Source organism: Myodes glareolus, chromosome X, assembly GCF_982192425.1.
Source record: "Myodes glareolus chromosome X, mMyoGla1.1, whole genome shotgun sequence".
Lineage (NCBI taxonomy): Eukaryota > Metazoa > Chordata > Mammalia > Rodentia > Cricetidae > Myodes > Myodes glareolus.
In genome coordinates this window covers 101,718,068-101,739,072 of record NC_142053.1, presented here as the reverse complement: position 1 = coordinate 101,739,072, position 21,005 = coordinate 101,718,068, and the positions used below count along the sequence as shown (strand labels likewise).

At 35.6% G+C, this 21,005-nt stretch overlaps 1 pseudogene; it reads right to left on the bottom strand.

Moving 5' to 3' along the window:
- LOC146889104 (uncharacterized) overlaps positions 1-15,333 on the bottom strand; it is an 87,151-nt pseudogene extending 71,818 nt beyond the window's left edge.
- Between the last annotated feature and the right edge of the window lie 5,672 nt (positions 15,334-21,005).

Here is a 21,005-nt window from a genome sequence, read left to right as displayed (position 1 = left end):
TATTACTAATTACAACAGCAGACAGTCTGTAATTAATTCATAATCAAGAAAAGACAAAACAATCACGGTTCACTGCAAGAGAACCACTAATGTTTATAGTGTTTTTGGTAACATTCTTGTTGGAAAAGCCTTTAAGTGTCTTATAGTTTGCAACTACAATCTTAAATGTTGAGTAAATGTTTGTGTTTCTATTTATTAGTAAATATCAGAACCTTATTTACTTCAAGATTTTCAAAAGACTTGGGTAATATATTATACATAAATTTCCAAAGTATTGAATTCAGAAAAATTAAAGGTTATCTACATTTAATCCAACTGTTGGTCTTCAGAAGTCCTGGGATACTCCTTGTTCATTTCTGAGATCTATTATATACCATAAATATCTCAGGTTCATCTTCTTTTGAAACACATGGTGTTTTAAATATTGATTCAGATTATGAATATTCTATTTGCCTCTGGTTATTTTCCATATATTCTGTGGAAAAAATTGCAAGTAATAGTGATTCAGGCAGTCAAGCTTGTATTGTACAAGTAACAATCACCTCTCTACTTTGACTGGGACTATTTGAGTGAAGTGTTACTGTCCAATATTGGTATTGTCTTAATTCACTATCTGCCATATTTTTAATAATAAAAACAGGATACGTAGACTCTTAAAAAGTACCACTAGGCACGTGTAACAAATGATTGTCTGTACCTGTGACCATGAAATAGGAAAATATCAGAAAGAAACGACAAAATAGAGAGGCAACATATAAGAGTGCTTTGAAATTTTGCTTCAAATACCATAAAAATGGAAGAGGATGCTCAATCAAGACGTAGTCTAGTTTCCAGACATTAACTAAGGAAAAATGAGGAGGCAGGTATCCAATAAGATGAGTGATAGAAGAAAACCATGGTTGTCAGTAGAGAGAAGGGAGTAGGGGAGGAATGGGGAAAGCTTGGGGGATTGGAATGGGGGGGGAGAAGGAAGGATGGATATGGGAGCAGGGAAGTATATATCTTAACTAAGGGAGTCATTTTAGGGTTTACAAGAGACTTAATTATAGAGGGGATCCCAGGTCCAAGGAGAGATCCCCAGATTGTTCTCTGGACAGAGGAGAGGGTGCCTGAACCGGCCTTGGCCCATAACCATACTGATGAATATTTTGCATATCACCATAGGACCTTCATCTGGCGATGGATGGAGATAGAGACAGAGACCCACATTGGAACACTGGACTTAACTCCCTAGGTCCAAACGAGAAGCAGAAGGAAAGAGAACGTGAGCAAAGAAGGCAAGATCAGAGGGAACCTTCACCCGTTGATGGATGGAGATTGAGACAGAGACCCACACTGGAGCACTAGACTGAGCACCCAAGGTCTAAATGAGGAGCAGGAGGAGGGAGAACATGAACAAGAAAGGCAGGACCGTGAGGAGTGCGTTCACCCACTGATACAAGGGGACTGATCTAATGAGAGTACACCAAGGCCAGTTGGACTGGGACTGAAAAAGCACGTGATCCAACCAGATTCTCTGAATGAGGCCGGATTCTCTGAATGTGGCTAGCACAGGGTCTTTCTGAGAAGCCATTGACAATGACACTGGGGCTTGTTTCCTTTGCATATACTAGATTTTTGGGATCTAGTCTGTTTGGATGCTCACCTTCCTGTACCTGGAGGGAGGGGGGAGGAACTTGACCTTCCCACAGGGCAGGAAACCCTGACTGCTCTTAGGGATGGAGAGGGAGGAGGAGGGGGAGAGGGGAGTGGGAGGGTGTTGGGAGGAGGGGCGGAAATGGAAACTTTTATAAATTAATAAACTTTTATGAATTAAAAAAATTAAAATAAATAAAATAAAAAAATAAAAAAGGGTAAAATTATTCTGATAGGCTTATTGCCAATTGGGGATACTTCTAGTATGAAATGAGTACAGTTAAGAGATTTGTAGATGGAGCTCAAGATGAGCAGTGTGTCTCAGAAAATTTGCACAATACACTAAGTACCAAAACATTTGTAAGGAAGTATGAGAGAAGAGAGAAGAGCCCTTGTGGTAGCTGTACTAGCAGAAAATCAGGGGAGAATCAAAGTAAAAAAAAAAAAAAGGAAATAAAATAGACTTATAAAACAGTTAAGCCTGCACTCATCACTGTACAGATTTGAAGTGCAATGAAATAGGAAACTTGGATTCTACATACTTTAAAGATGTTCAGAAAATCTTTGCTTTCAGTATTTTATTGGAATAGTTTTAAGAAGCCATTTTCAATATGGTTGCTTAAACAAGAAGCATAATGTTCTTACCAGACCACATACCAATGGTGATAGAGTAAACCTTATAAGGTACCACTCCTAAATGAAGAGCTACAGGCAGTCAATTGATGCTGTGAGAGTATGGATAATTAATTTCTTCCCGGAATGAGAAGTGTGCCATAGGTCATTCAATCCACAATCCAAAGTATCTGACCATATATACATGTCCATATGAGCAACAATATATTTACTCTGTAATTCGCTGATATATAGTAAGGAGTCGGGCATATATGGTTGGAGTTTTAGAAGAGAGTGATAGGCAAGAATGATGTAAATACAAGTATACCCACACATGAAATTCTCAGAAAAATTTTAAAATTGTAAAACGTTTTTTGCAAAAGCAGACTCTTGCTGATTCAACACTAGGTATTTCTAGAGACAAAAAAGTTTCTTTCCTACACAGGCCATCATGGGAACCTAAGGCAAGTGTCATAGAACTATTCTCTGGCTCATAGATAGGGAAAATGGTGAATGACAATTGTTCAGTGTTTCACTTGTTGGAAATCAAGTCTGAGCTGAGCCGTGCTAGTTTGAGAATCACTAGGTCCTCTGCAAAGTGATGAACAGAGATATTGTTCAAAAATTCTTGGGCCTAAGCCATGCCAGGGAAAGATAGCTGGCAGCCTTTTCCAGTATTTTGGGACTAAGAGATACATAGTTATAAAATCTAATGCCAAAATTATTAACCACATCCTTGGTGAAACAGACAAAATAGGAAGAATATAAGGGGAATCTTTGTGATATTCTATTGTTTAAGGCAGGTCAAATGCCACTTTCTTGTATCTCAGAGTCAAGATACTAATATGGTCAAGCAATGTATACCCTAGGTAAGATTAAGTACTTGTTTTGCAATTTCACTTATATTATAAAGTAATTTTCATTATTCACGGGAATTGCTTCTAGGCTACTCTCTAGCATTATTTTGAGAAAATGTATGATCTTATTATTATATAACTACTGTAGGTAATGAAAAATGAAGTGAAGTTTATATAGAATTAAAATCACTTGAATATACTTTTTCATGATAACTATTTATAACACACATTTTGTTCTAATGAATTAACACTTAAAGCTCTTATAATTAACTTAATATAATGTATTTCAGAAATCATTATCCTTTTCAAGTTTCATTATGGAAGAGAAAGAAGGGGAAAGTGGTTTATAACCAGTGATAAACATATTAGAATGTATGTAGTAAACATAAAGATGTATTTTATAGAATGAAATGATCCCATTCACCCATATTTACTTTTGGTCATAGTGTTTCAGCAATAATCTACTTAAGACAGATAGTCATCAGAATTTTTTCAGTTTTAATGACTATTTAAGTCCTAGAAAAGACAAAAGATATACCTTCAGCAATACAACTCATTAACATTTTAGAAAAATGCTAATAAAGTTGAAGGCATGTTCAGAAAAGACAATTGTATCTTCCATATGTATTTAAGTTTTAATGATTTTTTTGAATTGACATTAATTGCCTATAGTACCAAATCAATACACTGGAAATAATATAGTATATAGCAGCATATGCTGAAGAACCTAAGGCATCCTTAGATTAGGTTTGAATCTATTAGATTCAAACTTAATACCATTTTCATGATGAAAACTTTTAGGAAAAATCTTAAGATGAGCCACTCCACTGACACAAAAGAACTCCAATCAGACCAGATTAAGTCACATTACATGCCCGTGTTTAATAGACAGCACATTCCCGGGTGGCTGGGAGAGCATGGCGAGGGAAAGGCAGAATGAGCACACATGCAAACCCATGTGTTCCTTTTTACAGTGTGACCCTAAATACCCTGTGGTAGTGGTGCTGACCCTCTCCCAGGAGGGGTCAGTGCTTGGCAAAATGGGAGTTGGAGTCCAAGTGCTTGGCAGGCTGGGAATTAGAGTTCAGACCAACATTCCAGACTCTTTGGATATAGGGGTGTGACAATGAGCTGAGGTGATATTTATGACCAGCATTTTAGGCTCTCTTTGGATAAATGTGTGTTGGCTCAAGTCTGGTTACTTCCTGCAGACATGGGTGATGTGGGAGAGGGGAGAGCTGAGAGTTGGCATGCTCAGCGAGAAGAGTGACTGGGGTGGCATCTGATTTGCTGGCATCCTGGAGTCCTTAGGCAGCTGCTTTTTGAGGGTGAAGAGAAGGCAGTTTCCTAGGGGAAAAATTGTTATTACTGGTCCTATGCATTAACTGCCAGAAAAAAATGGAACAAGGAATTGCTCTGGTTGGACAGGCGAGGCTCAGGTGTATCAAATACAATCAGATTTTAGTCGGTAGGTGTCTTTCATCTAGGAGAGTTGGTATCAATGGTAAAGTACCAAGAACGGGTGCAGGTGCTTGGCATTATCTGGTGAGCACTTTATGAGTTGCTCTTGTTCCAGGCAGCAAAAGTGACCTGTAAAATATGCTTGAAAAAAGCTCTGGAGACTGTTAGGATTTTTTCCCCCCAGAACAGATTTTAATACAGCAGCAGAACTTTTCCAGGACCTTGTAAGAAAATTGGAACAGATTTACACCATAGCAAATGGTTTTTGCTTTAGGATGAAAGGTATGAACATTTTAGAATACAATTAAAGTAAATTGGGAACTCTGAACCTCTGAAGATACACCTGAAACTGTTAATCCTGGACTGTGAAACCTGTTGAAGAACAGTACCTTAAGTTGTCAAATGCCCTTAGACAGATCTGGGAGGGATAAATGGGCACAAATGAGACATCTTTTTAGCTATGCAGGCAATCTCAAATCCTCTTCTAGTTATTGGAAAACACCAGTCTTAGAAGCAGTGTTTGCCCTTAGCTGTTGAGTGTAAGAAGCCCAAGGACTTTTTCTGTATAGGGAAGATTTAGTCTACCTGGCTTGGTAGAATGATCAGATCAATTCCCGGGTGAAACATCCAGAAAGCTGGAGAGGTGAAAGGCCACTTTTTTTGCTTTGTGGATTGCTTTGCCCAGCAATGCCCAGAGGCAAGGAGTGGAGGCAGAAGGTCTTCTGTCTTCTTGGAGGAGCTAAATGTTCCTGCGGAAGCTGCATGTCTGTTTTAGAATTTCTTGTTAAAATGCCATAATCTCAGATCTATAAAGGCACTTGAGAACCAGATACCTGTTATTTTAAACTGGGCAGATAAGCTAAATTTAGATGTGTATTTTATTTAATTAGTTACAGTTTATCAATGATAGTATAATACTAGCACATATAGTTACCCTTACCAAAGATAGTGGACTTGCACATGTGATTGCACTTACAAAAGGTGGCGGCCAGGTTAAAATGGCGGCTACCCACGTGTTTGTATTTTTGCAGAGCTGTTGTAATCTGGAGATATAAATTTTACATATTTTAACATAAGCACACATGCATACAGAAGTTTAAATTGAGCACATCACAAAAACATACACACTTAAATAAACATTTTGTGGTCACATCATTCTAACAGACAGACAAATAGGACACATTTGGAAAACTATGTCAGCTGACCAACTTAAAAATCTTGGTGCCATTATGTGGCGGGGAAGTAGCAAGCAGCAAGGAAGGCGGGAGCAGAGGGAGGCCAGAGTCATCCCAGCATAGGCAGCAGAGGCCAGGGAAACAGCTGATGCAGAATCCCGGTGCAGTTGGGTTTGATGGGGAAGCAGCAAGCAGCAATGAAGTGGGGGAGCAGAGTGGCTGCAGAGGAAATGGAAGTTGGGGCAGGACAAACCGCTGGACCCAAATGAGGAAAGAGAGCGAAAGAGACAGAAGGAGGGGCAAGAACGTGCATCTAAAAAACGTGGGCTTTTGGAACATTCTTAATTTAGGTGAGATAGCCACAATTTAAAAGGATTTTTTGTAAGAAGGCGCTTATGGTCAATTTGGAATCAGTTTGGAATTGCAAGAAACCCATTTTCATCACATACCGGAGGGACTCAAGTGTGTCACAGGACGTCCGCGGGGACAATTCTTGACCCGAAGATGGAGCTGTGAAAAATTGAATGTCCCCTGTCCTGGATCAATCAAAATTCATCTCACTGAAAGTGTCTGGCTTTTGCTGCATGGGTCGGTTTTCTGGCATGGGCCCACAGCTTCATTGGAAACCCTGAAAAGAAAATGGGTCACCCCAAACCCTACTGGGCATGCACTTTAAAAGAGGAACTTACCTGGGGCCAATCTGGCCTGGCAGAGGGCATGCACTAGAAGGGAATGGACACTTTCGGTGGGACACTCCAACTGTTAGGAGAAATCTTAAGACAATCTGTTCCACTGGCAAAAAAGAACTTCAATCAGACCAGATTAAACCACATTAAATGCTCGTGGGTTTTTTCTTTGTTTGTTTGTTTTGAGACAGGGTTTCTCTGTAGCTTTGGAACCTGTTCTGGAACTAGCTTTTGTAGGCCAGGCTGGCCTCAAACTCACAAAGATCCACCTGCCTCTGCTCATATTTAATAGATGGCACAGTCTTGGGTGACTGGGAGAGCATGGTGAGGGAAAGTCAGAGGTAGCACACAAGCAAACCCAAAACCACGTGTTGCTTGTTCCTGAGTGAGTGTTCCTGACCCTCCCTGAGGAGGAGTCAGTGCTTGGCAGGCTGGGAATTGGAGTCCAGACCAACATTACAGACTCTTTGGATAAACGGGTGTGACAAGTAGCTGAGGTGATATTTATGACCAACAAAAAATATTTCAATCACCCTTGACATGATAGTAATAATAATAATCATCCACAGCTCACATTTTGAGAGAAATACCAGTTCTAGGGTTAGAACATTTTTTTAAACATCATCATTACTGAGTTTAGGCTCAGATAATTCCAGTGTGGAAGTGTCCTTTGAATTTTGTGAAACAATAAGCATTCTTGGTTCTTCTATGGTAGATAAGTAATAGCATGGTCCCCAAACTTAGTTTAAACAGCTCACAATTGTTTCTCAAGATTAAACATGTCATCACAGATAGACACAATTGTCTACAGGTAAAAGCTTCTTGGTTAGTATAATGCAACAATCTTTGCACGTTGAAGATGTACATCTGACTCTTCAAAAGAGAGCTATCCGCGAATCAATCCCACACCAGTTATGTTTTAAGGGGTTATTTATTTTGGGGGGTAAAACTTACATACACCATAAACCGTCAGGAAGGGAGCCTAGTTGCTGGAGCAGGAGCCGGGAGCAGGAGCCGGAAACCAAGCACCGGAAACAAGAACCGGAACCAAGAGAGCCTGATCCGAATCTGCTTCTCTTTTTAAAAGAGAAATATACCACGCCCCAGTGGGCTGGTATTTCAGTGGCTATTGGCTGACGGAGCAGTAGTCGTTCCCCGCTGCACTGTGGGCTCGTATTTCAGCGACTATTGGTTGAGGCAGCAGAAGTTACTCCCACAACAGAGAGCAATAAATAGACCATATATTCAAAAATGATGACTATTATTAAGCAAACATATATGGGTATGTCATCAAATCCCATTGAAAATGGCTGTCAAAAAATTAATGAACACTCCATGCCACATTCAAAATGATCTGTAACACATTCCAGTCATTCTTTGGTAATGGGATAAAAATGCATAATATTTTACTCTGTGAATTTAATTGTGACTTGCGTCAGGCCTAAAAGAAATTTCAATTATCCAAACCCCAAAAGGCATCCCAAATATCTGGAAATGAACTCAACTTGAACTATGGGGGAGATGTCTGGTAGGTTGAAAAAAGCCATTCACCACAAGAATGTGTAAAGCCAATTTCCTGCCTTACAAAGTAGTAATTTCCTTTACCTCTAGCAAACACTCATATAGCTATTCTGTCAGCATATCAAGGTCCAGACTACCTTCCATGGTACCTTAGTTCCTACTCACAAGTACATTTCAATGCCCCCACACCAGTCTCCCAAAGATTTCCTCCTTCAGCTACTGATAATACATGCACCCTGGCTATTCTCACTCTTCTGGGCTTCAGTTACTGCTATTTTCATTTTGTTTTTTCTATTTACTGTTCCCTGATATTCTACCATCTCTCACAGATAGCCCTGGCAATGTCCAGTAGGCTGGCTATGTTCCCTCTACTTCTCATTTGTTTATTTTGTACTCTTCCAAATACCTCTGGCTGCTCTTGCTCTCATAATTACAGTAAAACCTTTCCATAAAACAGAACAATCGTGTTGCCAGTTTAAACAACTTACTTTCCATCCACGGTCTTTCTTTCCAATTTTGGGTGACCTGCTTCTGTTTCTTGTCTGATTTCTGGTAGATGGAACTGCCACCAATGTATCAGTTGAATTTCCTTCTGATATATGTGGCCTTTTAAACATAGACTTAGATCGTGCATTTTCCACTTGGTTCTGGCTATTCTCAATATTTTCTTCCCCAAGAAGTCTTGCAAAATGTAAATGGTCATGTTTCAGAGCAGGGTTCTCACAATTATCAATAATACTCTCCCCTTTAATGAAATCATCACCTTGTGACTTGCTCAGAGATGTTTCTGTCCAAGACTGGCATTCTTTTTGGTCTTTTTCAGTGATAACTTCACATTGTTCAAAAGTAGTTGTCTGGTAATTAGAAATATCACAACTAAGCATATCATGCAAAGGATCTTCTTCACCTGATATCACAAAAGGGGAAAAAGTGGGAAGGAATTCTATAAATCAGACTCATCATAAAATACTTCTCAAAATCTTTAATTTATAAACCATATGCACCAAGTCCTCTGAATTTATTGTATGGCTATTAACTTGGTAATTTTGTGAGAATCCTAAGGGTGCAAGCAAGTATGTCTCTGACTTTTATGCCTGTTCATATTGGGTTTCCTTGTCAAGCTTCAATAGGAAGTCTTTTGCCCTGTGTTATTGTAACTTGTTCTGTTGTACTTGGTTGTTTTCTCTTGGAGGCCTGTTCATTTATGAAGGGAAATGGAGGGGGAATGCGTATGGAGGAAAGGGGACGTGGGGGTGCTAGGAGAAATCAAGGGATGGGAGATTGTCTGGAATGTATAGTATGAGGAAGAATCCACTTTTAGTTAAAAAAACACAGACATATAAAAAGAAGCCTAAAGACTTAGATACTTTGTGAAGATTTAATAATTTTAGAATGAGTATATTTGCTAATGACACAATCTTGATTTAAAAGTAACAAAAGTGTAGTTTAAATTCATATTGGGAAGCTTAATGTTTTTTTTCTAGATAAATTTAGGAACATTTTAGAGAAAGGCAGAAAATGTCTATTTAAAAAAATCCCAGTTAGTAGTTATCAAAAATCAATTTCTTTTAGTTCATGGTAAAGATATTGATGTGATTAAGAAATACATTACAGTTCAGATTCAATACTAGTGCTTTAGTTTAAATTTCAATTTTATTTGTTTCTCATTAATTTATACTTTTATTTCTAGGGTTTTGAACGATGTATGCCACTTGATAATGCATGGAACTGTTTGAAGCATAATTCTATTAAAGAAATTGGCAAATAAAAATGTTTTGGATTCAAAATGATATGAATAACTCATATTGTTACCACGATGTTATTTTGGCCTGAAATTGTAAATCAGATCAAATGACTATGTTGATCCATTGTGCTACATTTTAAAGAAACCACTGATGTAACCACTACATAGTTGGGTAGAAGTCAGATATGAAAGAGTGAACAGTCAGAAGCATCAGGGCGTGTCAGTGTTGAATGCCAGGGCTCTCTTTTTGAAGCAGAGAAAATAGCAAAAATGCTGGGACAATATTGCAAGTTATAAGTTATTGAGAAGGAAGGAGGGTTGGTTAGCTAGAACAGCCTGTGAATTAGCATAGTATAGGAATAGTAGGGGAGATGAGAAGTGCCAGCAAGCTAGTGTAGGGGGTGTTAGTCTTCATAACAATGATGTGTTACTAGGAACCAGAGAAACCTGGAAGTTAGTTTTTGGCTTTGATATGTTGATGTGGGATTCCTCTCTGTATGCTGTGGATATTTTTATTTCCATTGGTTAATAAAGAAGCTGTTTTGGCCTTTGACAGGGCATAATAGAACTAGGCAGGAAAACTAAACTTAATGCAAGGAGAAACAAGGCAGAGTCAGGCAAATGGCAAGTAGCTGCTGAAGGAGGAAAACAGCAGGACATTATCAGTAGGTCACAGCCTCATTGTGAAACATAGATTAATAGAAATGGGTAAATTTAAGATATAATAGCTAGCTAGAAATATACCTGAGCCATTGATCAAACAGTGCTCTAATTAGTATACTTTCTGTGTGATTATTTGTGTCTGGGTGACCAGAAAACAAAAGTGCAGTCTCTGTTACAATTTGTAACCACATGTATATTTCCAAGGGAAGAGGCCCTTTCTGTCTGGAATAAATACATTTTATGGGTTTCTGAGGAATGCCATCTGTAGGGTTTCATCTCTTGACCAGCAATTCTTTTATAGTTCAACTGCAGCAGAGCTAAGACTGTCACTTTTGGAGTATCATAACATTTGGGAAATGAAGATTCCACTTGGACCTGACAACTATGTAATTTTCATTGTATGCATATAAGAACATGTTCAAGTACCAACATACTTTACTTCACCTTTGTTAGATTGTAAAATTTATTTACCCCTGGAAGAGTAAAAGCCATCTTGGAGATAGAGCAATATTTATCAATATAATCACTATTGATTTGGTGGCTGGCATGTGGCTTTATTTGGAAGCAGTCCTGTGCATCAAATGATATTTGATAGCATTCCTAAAGTCTCATCATTGGAATATTAGTTATCACTAGGATATTTATTATTTTAATCCCATCCTCAATTTGTCAACCCATAATCACTTTTTAAAAAGTTCCATTAGGGAGGGAAATGATTATTGTCAACTGAGACTTATTGATTAAAGGTAAACAGCATTCAGATTTTCTTTTGAAGAGGCTGTATTTATGAAGTCTCAAAAGAAGAAATATACAGAGGAACTAGCATAATAAAAATAAGTAATTTTTAAACATTGGGGAAGCACATATCAAAAATATACTAAAATGAAAATTCAGACTCAGTTTACTGCTACCTCACAAATATGACATTCTCCATATTCATATTTAATAGTTGTTTCTGGGAATTTTTTACTGAAAAGACATTATTTTTTGGAAAACTTGAAAAAGATTCCTAATTTGCAACTTAATTACTGGAGTCTCATTTTGTGTAAGTCCATCTATATCTCATTCACATTTTTGATAAGAAGTCTTATGACATGTATCACCAAAATTTATAAAATATTTAAATTACTTAATTAAGGTCACTTAGTTTTCATCTATGATATATCAATAAACAGTTCTGAGGTTTCACTTCTTATATGTTCTCTACTAGGTCAATTGAAATCATTGCTCTGGTGATAGTCCTTGGATATGTATATCTCCAAATATTTAGACTCAGAATGTAGATTTTCTACATTTTTGTGGTTGAATTCCAAATTATGTATTGTAAAATTCAACATAAATAACAAATTCTAATTTCATAGCATTGATTTCCATTTATAAACTTAACACTTGTTACTCTATGGACATCCTAATTGGTTGAATTGTATTCATTTTGTGTCCCAAATTTGTTATCTTTATATTTTCACTTTTTGTCATACTTTAAGATTGTTTGAATGAAAATATCTGTTCTTTATTAGAATTGCCCCTTGTAAAAAATATAGATGAGCCAGGCGGTGGCTGCACATGCCTTAATTCCCAGCACTCGGGAGGCAGAGGTGGGCAGATGTCTGTGAGTTTTGAGGCCACAAGAGTTTTGAGGTCTGGAAAGTGTAAATTTTGAACATATTATATATAGATTTCATGTTTATAGACTATTTCTCAAATTATACAGACTAAATTTTTAAAGAAAGAAGCATTTAAAATTCATTTTTATAGACTGAATAAATTTTGAGAAAAATGTACTGGGAATCAGTAGAAATCTTTAGCATTTTACTATTTGCATAAAATTATATACCATTGTGGAAGGTATGCCAAAATATTTCTTACAGTTCACAATAAGGCAATTAATATCACCAAACAAGTATCCTCCAGTTAAATAAACTACTAGGCTTTAGCTAAAATGCATAATTGTCAATTATTTTCAGAATCTATAACATTACATTTATGTTCTTTGCATGTTATGGTCTTAAATATGAAACATTATTTTAAGTTATGAATATTATAGACATGGGCTTAATGAAACAATTTGTAAAGGGTTTTTGTAACTCATTGTTACAAGAATTTTGAATTTATATTTATTTATTATTAGTCTAAATGATTAGAATAATTATAACATGGATGTTATGGCATATGGAACAACCCAACTATTAAAGTGGACTCCTCTTTGGATGTATATGAGGCCACATTTAAGAACAAACTTTTATGACTTTTGTTAGTAATACTCCACATAACTAGTGGAAGAGAAAAGTAATATTATGTGTTGTTAGAGCAGTTTACTTTTCAAAACTTAAACCTTTGGTTTTGACTCAGATGATTATTTTGGGAAACATTCTGTGAATTGTAAGAGGTTTGAACATATTCTTGATATAATCACACTAGACCATACTAGATGTTAGTAACCTCACATTTTTCTTTGGTTGTGATTATTCACAATTGTGTCTAAAACATAAAAAGGCTATTCCTCAGGAATAGATGCAGTTGTTTTCAGTTCAGAGCACTTGATTATAGAGCTTTTTCACCATTACTTTGTGTTATTGAAGTGGTTACATGCCTGAGTTCACAAAAATAAGGCATACAAAATAACAGAGATATGTTACAAAAGATAGGAAATACCATTATCTAACAGGAAAGTTCATAAGAAATATAGACTGAATGATTTTAAATAATAATAACAACAACAATATAAAACTCCACAAATTTATTATCTTTGGTTGCATGCTGATAACATTTTTCTCAAGAGCTCCTTTTGAAGAAAAACTGTAAAACAGATTAATTGTTCAGTTTACTATGATAGTTTGGTTTATTTGCATGGTCTATATTAAATACCTTCTATCTAGTTATTGATCTGATAGGCAATTTCTCTTACTATGATTTTTGAGTTGAATAGACTAATCTATTTAGTTGTCCATAGTATTATAATAATTATGATAATAATATATATTTCACATCGTGAGAGAGTAAGAAGTAGGAAAGTTAGTGAAGTATTTCTCAGTATCAGTGTTCTTAACTTTGGGGTCTCCATAACTATATTGGAGATAATTGTCAGGTATTTTTCAGTATTCTTTGTCTCTCTTTTCCAGATGTGTGTCATATCAGAATCCTTCCTTGGTGTTATCCTATTTCACAATTACTTCATTACTAACAAGTTTCTCCCCATTTTGGATCCACTTAATTAGAGTTTGCAGCATGTAAGTTTAGTATTGAGGATGTTGGCCTCTTGACTTTGTAACATACAAATAAAGGCAATGAAAAATATCAAATATGATTTGCAACAATGTAAGATATCTCTGTAAATTCTGAAATGACACTTGATCCTATTTACAATTAAAATAAACTCAACTATTCAGACTCACAGAAGTAGTACAGAAACAGCCTGGTGAATATTCTACTGAAATGGTATTTATTATAGAAAGAAACTCCAAAATGTTAAACTCTGGAGTTGCTACCTACTATATTACTCTGGTGGTGCTCAATTCTGTAAAATATCTGTGTCAATTTCCCTAAGATTCTCTGAAGACACACAGTGTAAAGTGGGACCAGCTTAACACTCCATTCTGTAAATTTAGAGGTGACTTATTTTCATCACATGTTCCCTTTTTGAGAAGATCTTGGTTATTAATTCCCATGTGACTTGTGATAGGTAGCTTTCCAGTCAGTGTTTCAGATCTACTTTCTTCTGATAGATTTGATTGCACAAATATCTCTGATTCTGAATTTTCTGTTTGCCTCTGCTTGTTTTCCCTATTTTCTCCTGCAAGAAACATGTGAAAGACTAGTCCTGATTTATTAATTTGGGTTTCAAATCTTAAAATTTGCTTATTTAAAGATATCACAATTTTTTAATTACTCAATTTGTTACTGAAAAATATAGTTCTCTTTACTCCTCATCTAACATACTTTCATACTGTAACAAAAAGTTTAGCCAGTCTCCTAATAAAATTCCTTCTAAGTATATCACACAAGACTACCTATCTCCTAGACCAGTTAACACCAAAAAGGAAATGAAAAAAGAATTCAAAAAAATGATCTATCATAAAATAGTATGCACAAACTTTGTCTATAAACAGTAAGCTTGGGAAAACTAATATTTGAATATTTTACATAGTTAAGTATTTTAAAAATTAATACATTTCCTAATAAAACAGCGTAGTTTTACCAATAAAGGGAGAAAGGGCATTTGGTTTCAAATCCCTTTGCAAAGATTCATGTTATTTTTAATAATTCTAGAGAAATTAAAAAGAGAATCAGAAAACGTAATATTTCAATATTTTCTTATACATTATAATCTAATAGATTACTATAGAAGATTCATCAAAATAAATTCATCACAGTTTGTATTGCAGCTTGTAGTAATGATATTAATTTAACCAAGTATACTGTAGTTATTATTCAGTACTAGAATTTTCTTTAAAATTATATTTTGAGCTGATTTTGAACATTTTGTATTGATTAATTTTAAAATAGTACTTAGATTTACTATTTCCTTAATGGTGTGATTTTGATAATTCATGAGGTCAAGTTATAAAACTGTTTAAAATACTGACAAAATTAAATGAAATTTATATCTTTCAAATAGTTTAAATAATTTTCAATATTACTAAAATCTGGAATTGACATAAATTGCCTATTAAACCAAAATATATTGAACCTAGACTTATACATCTAAGACAACAGCAAAGAAATAAAACCTGCAATAATAGACTCTTCATTATCTTGACATAAATCTATAATAAGGAATAACTCATTATAGTGGGATTTTTAAAGATAATGTTCAACCCTATTTTTCACTGGAAGAAAATTGTAGCTTTCTGGTTAAAACTGAATTTTTGAAACACCAACACTCTTCAGTTTGGGGACCTAACATCTGTATAAGAAAACTGTTCTTTATTTTGTTGGTTACCTTGGAGCTTTTCTTGACCCTCTTGTATAGACAAGTACATCCTTACCCCTACTTTTGGCAATTCACAATTATTTCATGACATTCTCATGTGTCTTATTGGGGAACACATTTATCTCTATTTCAGGTGTATTTGAGTTGAGTTTTATAGCGTTTCTAATTACTGTCAAGGGTGTTGCATTCCTGATGTCTCAAAAAAAACAATACAAATGATACTTAGATAGATGAAATTGGTGAATAACATTAATCATCTTCTAAATATACATTAAAATGAGTTGAAATGCCATCTCAAATAATTTTCAATGTTTAGTATAAAAATAAATAACTATGTTGATCCTCCCAATCCAAGAGCATGGGAGATTCTTCCATTTTCTGGTATCCTCTTAAATTTCTTTCTTCAAAACCCTAAAGTTCTTGTCAAGTAGATTTTTCACTTCCTTGGTTAGAGTTACCCCAAGATACTTTATGCTATTTGTGGCTATCATGAAAGGTGATGTTTCTCTGATTTCCCTCTCAGTATCTTTGTTTTTTGTGTATAGGAGGGCAACTGATATTTTGGAGTTGATCTTGTATCCTGCCACAGTACTAAAGGTGTTGATAAGCTGTAGGAGTTCTCTGATAGAGTTTTTGGGGTCGCTTATGTACACTATCATGTCATCTGCAAATAATGGAAGTTTGACTTCTTCCTTTCCAATTCGAATCTCCTTGATCTCTTTATGATGTCTTATTGTACTGAACAGAGAATTCTCAACAGAAGAAGATCAAATGGCCAAAAGACACTTAAGGTCATGCTCAACCTCCTTAGCGATCAGGGAAATGCAAATCAAAACGACTTTGAGATATCATCTTACACCTTTCAGAATAGCTAAAATCTAAAACACCAATGATAGTCAATGCTGGAGAGGATGTGGAGTGAAGGGAACACTCATCTATTGTTGGTGGGAATGCAAACTTGTGCAACTACTTTGGGAATCAGTGTGGCAGTTTCTCAGGAAACTGGGAGTCAACCTACCTCAGAACCCAGCAATTCCACTTTTGGGAATATACCCAAGAGATGCCATATCATATTACAAAAGCATTTTTTTCAACTATGTTCATAGAAGCACTATTTGTAATAGCCAGAACCTGGAAACAACCTAGGTGCCCCTCAATAGAAGAATGGTTAAAAATGGTGTGGAACATATACACATTAGAGTTTTACTCAGCGGTAAAAAAACAATGACATCTTGAATTTTGCATGCAAATGGATGTAAATAGAAAACGCTTTACTGAGTGAGGTAACCCAGACCCAAAAAGAGGAATATAATATGTACTCACTCATAAGTGGATTCTAGACATAATTATAGGACATTGAGCCTATAATTCGTGATCCTAGAGAAGCTAAATAAGAAAGTGAACCCAAAGAAAATCATACAGTTATCCTCCTGGATATTGGAAGTAGACAAGATAGCCATGCAAAAGTTGGGTGCATGGGGTTGGGGGGTGGATGTAAGGGGAATTGGGTAGTGAGACGGGAGAAGGGGAGGATTCAGGAGAGCTTGGGGGAATGGGATGGGTGGGATGGAGGAAGGGTGGATATGGGCGCAGGGAAGTAAATATCTTAATTAAGGGAGCCATTTTAGGGTTTGCAAGAGACTTGACTCTAGAGGAGTTCCCTGGTCCAAGAAGAGGTCCCCAGATTGTTCCTTGGGCAACGGAGGAGAGGGTGCCTGAACCGACCTTGTCCCATAGACACACACAAGATATGAATATCTTTCATATCACCATAGAACCTTCATCTGGCCATGGATAGAGATAGAGACAGAGACCCATATTGGAGTACTAGACTGAGCTCCCAAAGTCCAAATGAGGAGCAGAAGGAGGGAGAACATGAACAAGGAAGTCAAGACCACAAGGGCTGTGTCTACACACATAGACGGTGGGACAGATCTAATGGGAGTTCACCAAGGCCAGCTGGACTGGGAGTGATACAGCATGTGATCAAACTGGACACTCTGAATGTGGCTGTCAATGAGCGCTGACTGAGAAGTCAAGGACAATGGCACTGGGTTTTGATTCTACTGCATGGACTAGCTTTGTGGGAGCCTGGTTTGTTTAGATGCTCACCTTTATATACCTGGATGGAGGTGGGAGGACCCTGGACTTTCCACAGGGCAGGGCACCCTGACTGCTCTTAGGACTAGAGAGGGAAGGGGAGGTGGGGAGGGGGAGGGAAAAGGGAGACGGGTAGGAGGTGGAAATGTTTAGTAAATAAATAAATACATAAATACAAGATCTCCTGAGTAAATTGGGAGAATGGGGGTTATGGGAGAGGGTAGAGAAAGAGAAAGAGAGGGGATGGAGGAAGGAAAGTGGAGAAAAATTTGTATCTCAATAAAAAGAATAAAAATACTTAAAAATGAAAAAAAACTTACCACATTTCATCGTTTTGATGAAACTGGTTATACCTGTTTTATTTACTACTTCAAAAGAAATTTTGTCAGTTCTATAATAATAGTTCATGATTTTGGTCTCCACAAAATATTTGTGCTTTTACTTAAAAGGTAGGATGATCGATTTCAAGCTGTCTCTTGATGACACTGTGAATCATCTGAGTTAAGATAATAAAGAAAAAACTCTATTTCAAAAAGAAAAAAAATATAGTAAATATTGTGTATTATGAAAAAGTCTGATAGGATAGCCAAAAAGTGCAAAGGAGCAGAAATTATCAGTTAAGTAAGTAGTGATGTTGGTAAATTATCAAGGCACCATCTTCAGTAAAAATCCAAAAGCTGAGATGAGAACTAAAACAACTGAAAATCTATTCAATGTATTTGTGACAGAAAATTTTCCAGACCCTGGAAATTTGCAAGCTTATGTACAGCACAGTAGAGTAATATGAAAATTAAACATTATTTTACCTAAACATTTCACAAACAGGAATAGAAATTCTAAAGTTTATAATAACAAATATTCAAATTAAAAATCAGACGGATATGATTTTTTAGTGACATATATAATAATTTAATGATATATAATTCAATGATCTATATTGAGGTCACAGAAAAACCAGAAAAATCAATAACCAAATTCAGTATAGAAGGCTGAATGAAAAAATAAAGGTCAGGGCAGAAATTAACATATTTTAGATTGAAAGAGTTCAAACAATAAAAAGAAAAGATATTTTCCAAAAAGTAAAATAAATAAATAAATAAATAAATCCTTAGCCAAACTAATAAAAATAAATTGTGGACTCAAATCAATAACTTTAGAGATGAAACTGAGGACCTTACCACATATATTAGTGAAATTCAGGAGGGTATTAAAGAATTTTTTAATCTACATTTGATACCATAAGATTATAAATTTAGATAAACTAGGACACATTATGCATATTAATATAAGCCTAGGAAGGCTTATGTGTCTTGATAATATCTATAGCAACAATATCAAAGCCTTGAGAAAGACTACTACTAAGAAGAAAAACATACCTAGATCAGACAGATGCATCACTGAATTCTACCATATCTTTAAAGAGCAAATAACAATGATGCTATTTAACATATTCTATAGAATGTGAGTAGAATGTGTGTTATAAAAATCATTCTACACACTCTTATGTTATTATACCAAAACCAACTAAAGATCCATCAAAAGAATACTGTAGAACATTTTTCTAATGAGTATATACACAATTTATTTTTTTGCCAATTTAGTGAAAAATAATTTTCAAACTATATGCCACAATCAAATTTATTTCATTATAAACATTATAAGAATATTTAAATGTATGAAAATCACAAAATGTAATGTACCACATAAACAGACTACTTCAGACATGATTTGGTCATGTCTGTCTCAACAGACACAGAACATGCCTTTGATAAAGTTCAAATTACCTTGTTGATGAAAGTTTTTAAAAAGCTATGCAGATAAGAAATATGTTGTTAGATAATCATTACCACAGATGAGAAACCTACAACAAATTATATAATAAATGTGGGGAAATCTGAAAAAGTTTCTCTAAAATTAAAAATAACACAAAAATATCCAAGCTCTCAACATAGTTTAATGGAGTCCTAAAATTCATCTTATAGATTGTATGATGTTATCTTTAAAACTTCCAAAGTATTTTATCAGAAAACTCTGTGATTTAGGAAATATTTTAAGAAAAAACCTATCTTATATATTGACAATGAGCATGTTTCTAGAAAATCAAGGTAAATAACTTCACTTCCAATTGCTTAAAAGCTAATAGAATATCAGGAAGAAAAGTAGAGTAATGAGATAAAAGACTATTACAGTTAAATTTTTACAACACTAAAGAAAAATCAAAGTTGAATCTAGAAAATGGACTTTCTCATTTCCATGTATTGTTAAATTCAAAATTATAAATACTTGCTCAGTTCCAAAGTAATCCAAAAATTCAATGTAACCTTTGTCAAAAATTCAAATAAAATTCTTTGTAGCAATAGAAAACACGCTCCTAAAATTCATATGAAATCTTAAAATATTCTGAGTAACCCAAGTGATGCTTAGCAGAAAGGATATCATTGCACATTTATAATACCTAATTTCAAACTATACCACAGAGCACAAAGCCATAATACCAAAATGTGGCATGTGTGCCAAAAAAAAAAAACCAACAGAAAATAACTCAAAAAAACTCAATGTGACTGAATGGGATAGAATGAAGACTCTAAAAAAGCCCATACAGAAACAACCACATGTTTTTTGACAATAACACACACACGCACACACACATGTAACATGAAGGGGCCTGCTTGTTGGGGTTTCTAGCCTGTCCAGTACCCCACAGCCAGCAAGCCCCAAAGAAAATCACACAGAGATCTCCACAAGTTATAAAACTGATTGGCCCTTTAGCTCAGGCTTCTTATTAGCTCTTGTAGCTTATATTACCCCATTATTCTTATCTATGCTAGCCACACATCTCAGTTCCGTTCTCAGCAGGGCAGGTCACATCTTACCTCTTTGGAGTCTGGGCAGGAGTGGGAGGAATGGGCTTCCTGCTTCCCAGAATACTCCTGTTCTCTTTACTCCACCTCTACTTCCTATCTGGTTTTCCCGTCTACACTTCCTCCCTGGCCAATCAACTTTTATTTAAAACATGATTGACAGAATACAGACAATTCTCCCATACCATTTCCCCCTCTTTTTTGTTTTTTTAAACAAAGGAAAATATCCATAGTCCAATTGTAGGGAATATGGCCGTAGTATTCCAGGCTACTTAAGGCTAGTTGGGAATGTTGATAAGCTTATGGGTACCTAAAGAAAATTCATAATTATCATCAAGTCCTGACTGGAATATCCTTTGAGTCTTGATCATCTCAAGGAGCATCTTGAATCTGTTCTGGATGTAGAACTCTGACATCTGGACCATCTGTTCCTATCAGAGATTTCTCAGGTGATCTTCCTTGATCGAACCTGATTTTTGTTTATTCAGAATGAATCCACAGCCTCTCATTTTCTGTGGAAACAAAAACAAAACCTCATCTCCAAAGTATCATACCTTTTGACTTCAATTTTGAAGTCAAGATATTTTTAAAATATCTATCTTGGATTAGTTCAGTAACATTTATAAGCAAATATCTTTTAGTAGCTGTTGCTCCTTCCTTAGCATTCAAACAATTCAAAGAGAGCATAATAGAATACAGTATCAAGATTCTCAGTGTATTTGAAGTCATGTTTTCATGAAAATCTAGATTTGGATTTCTT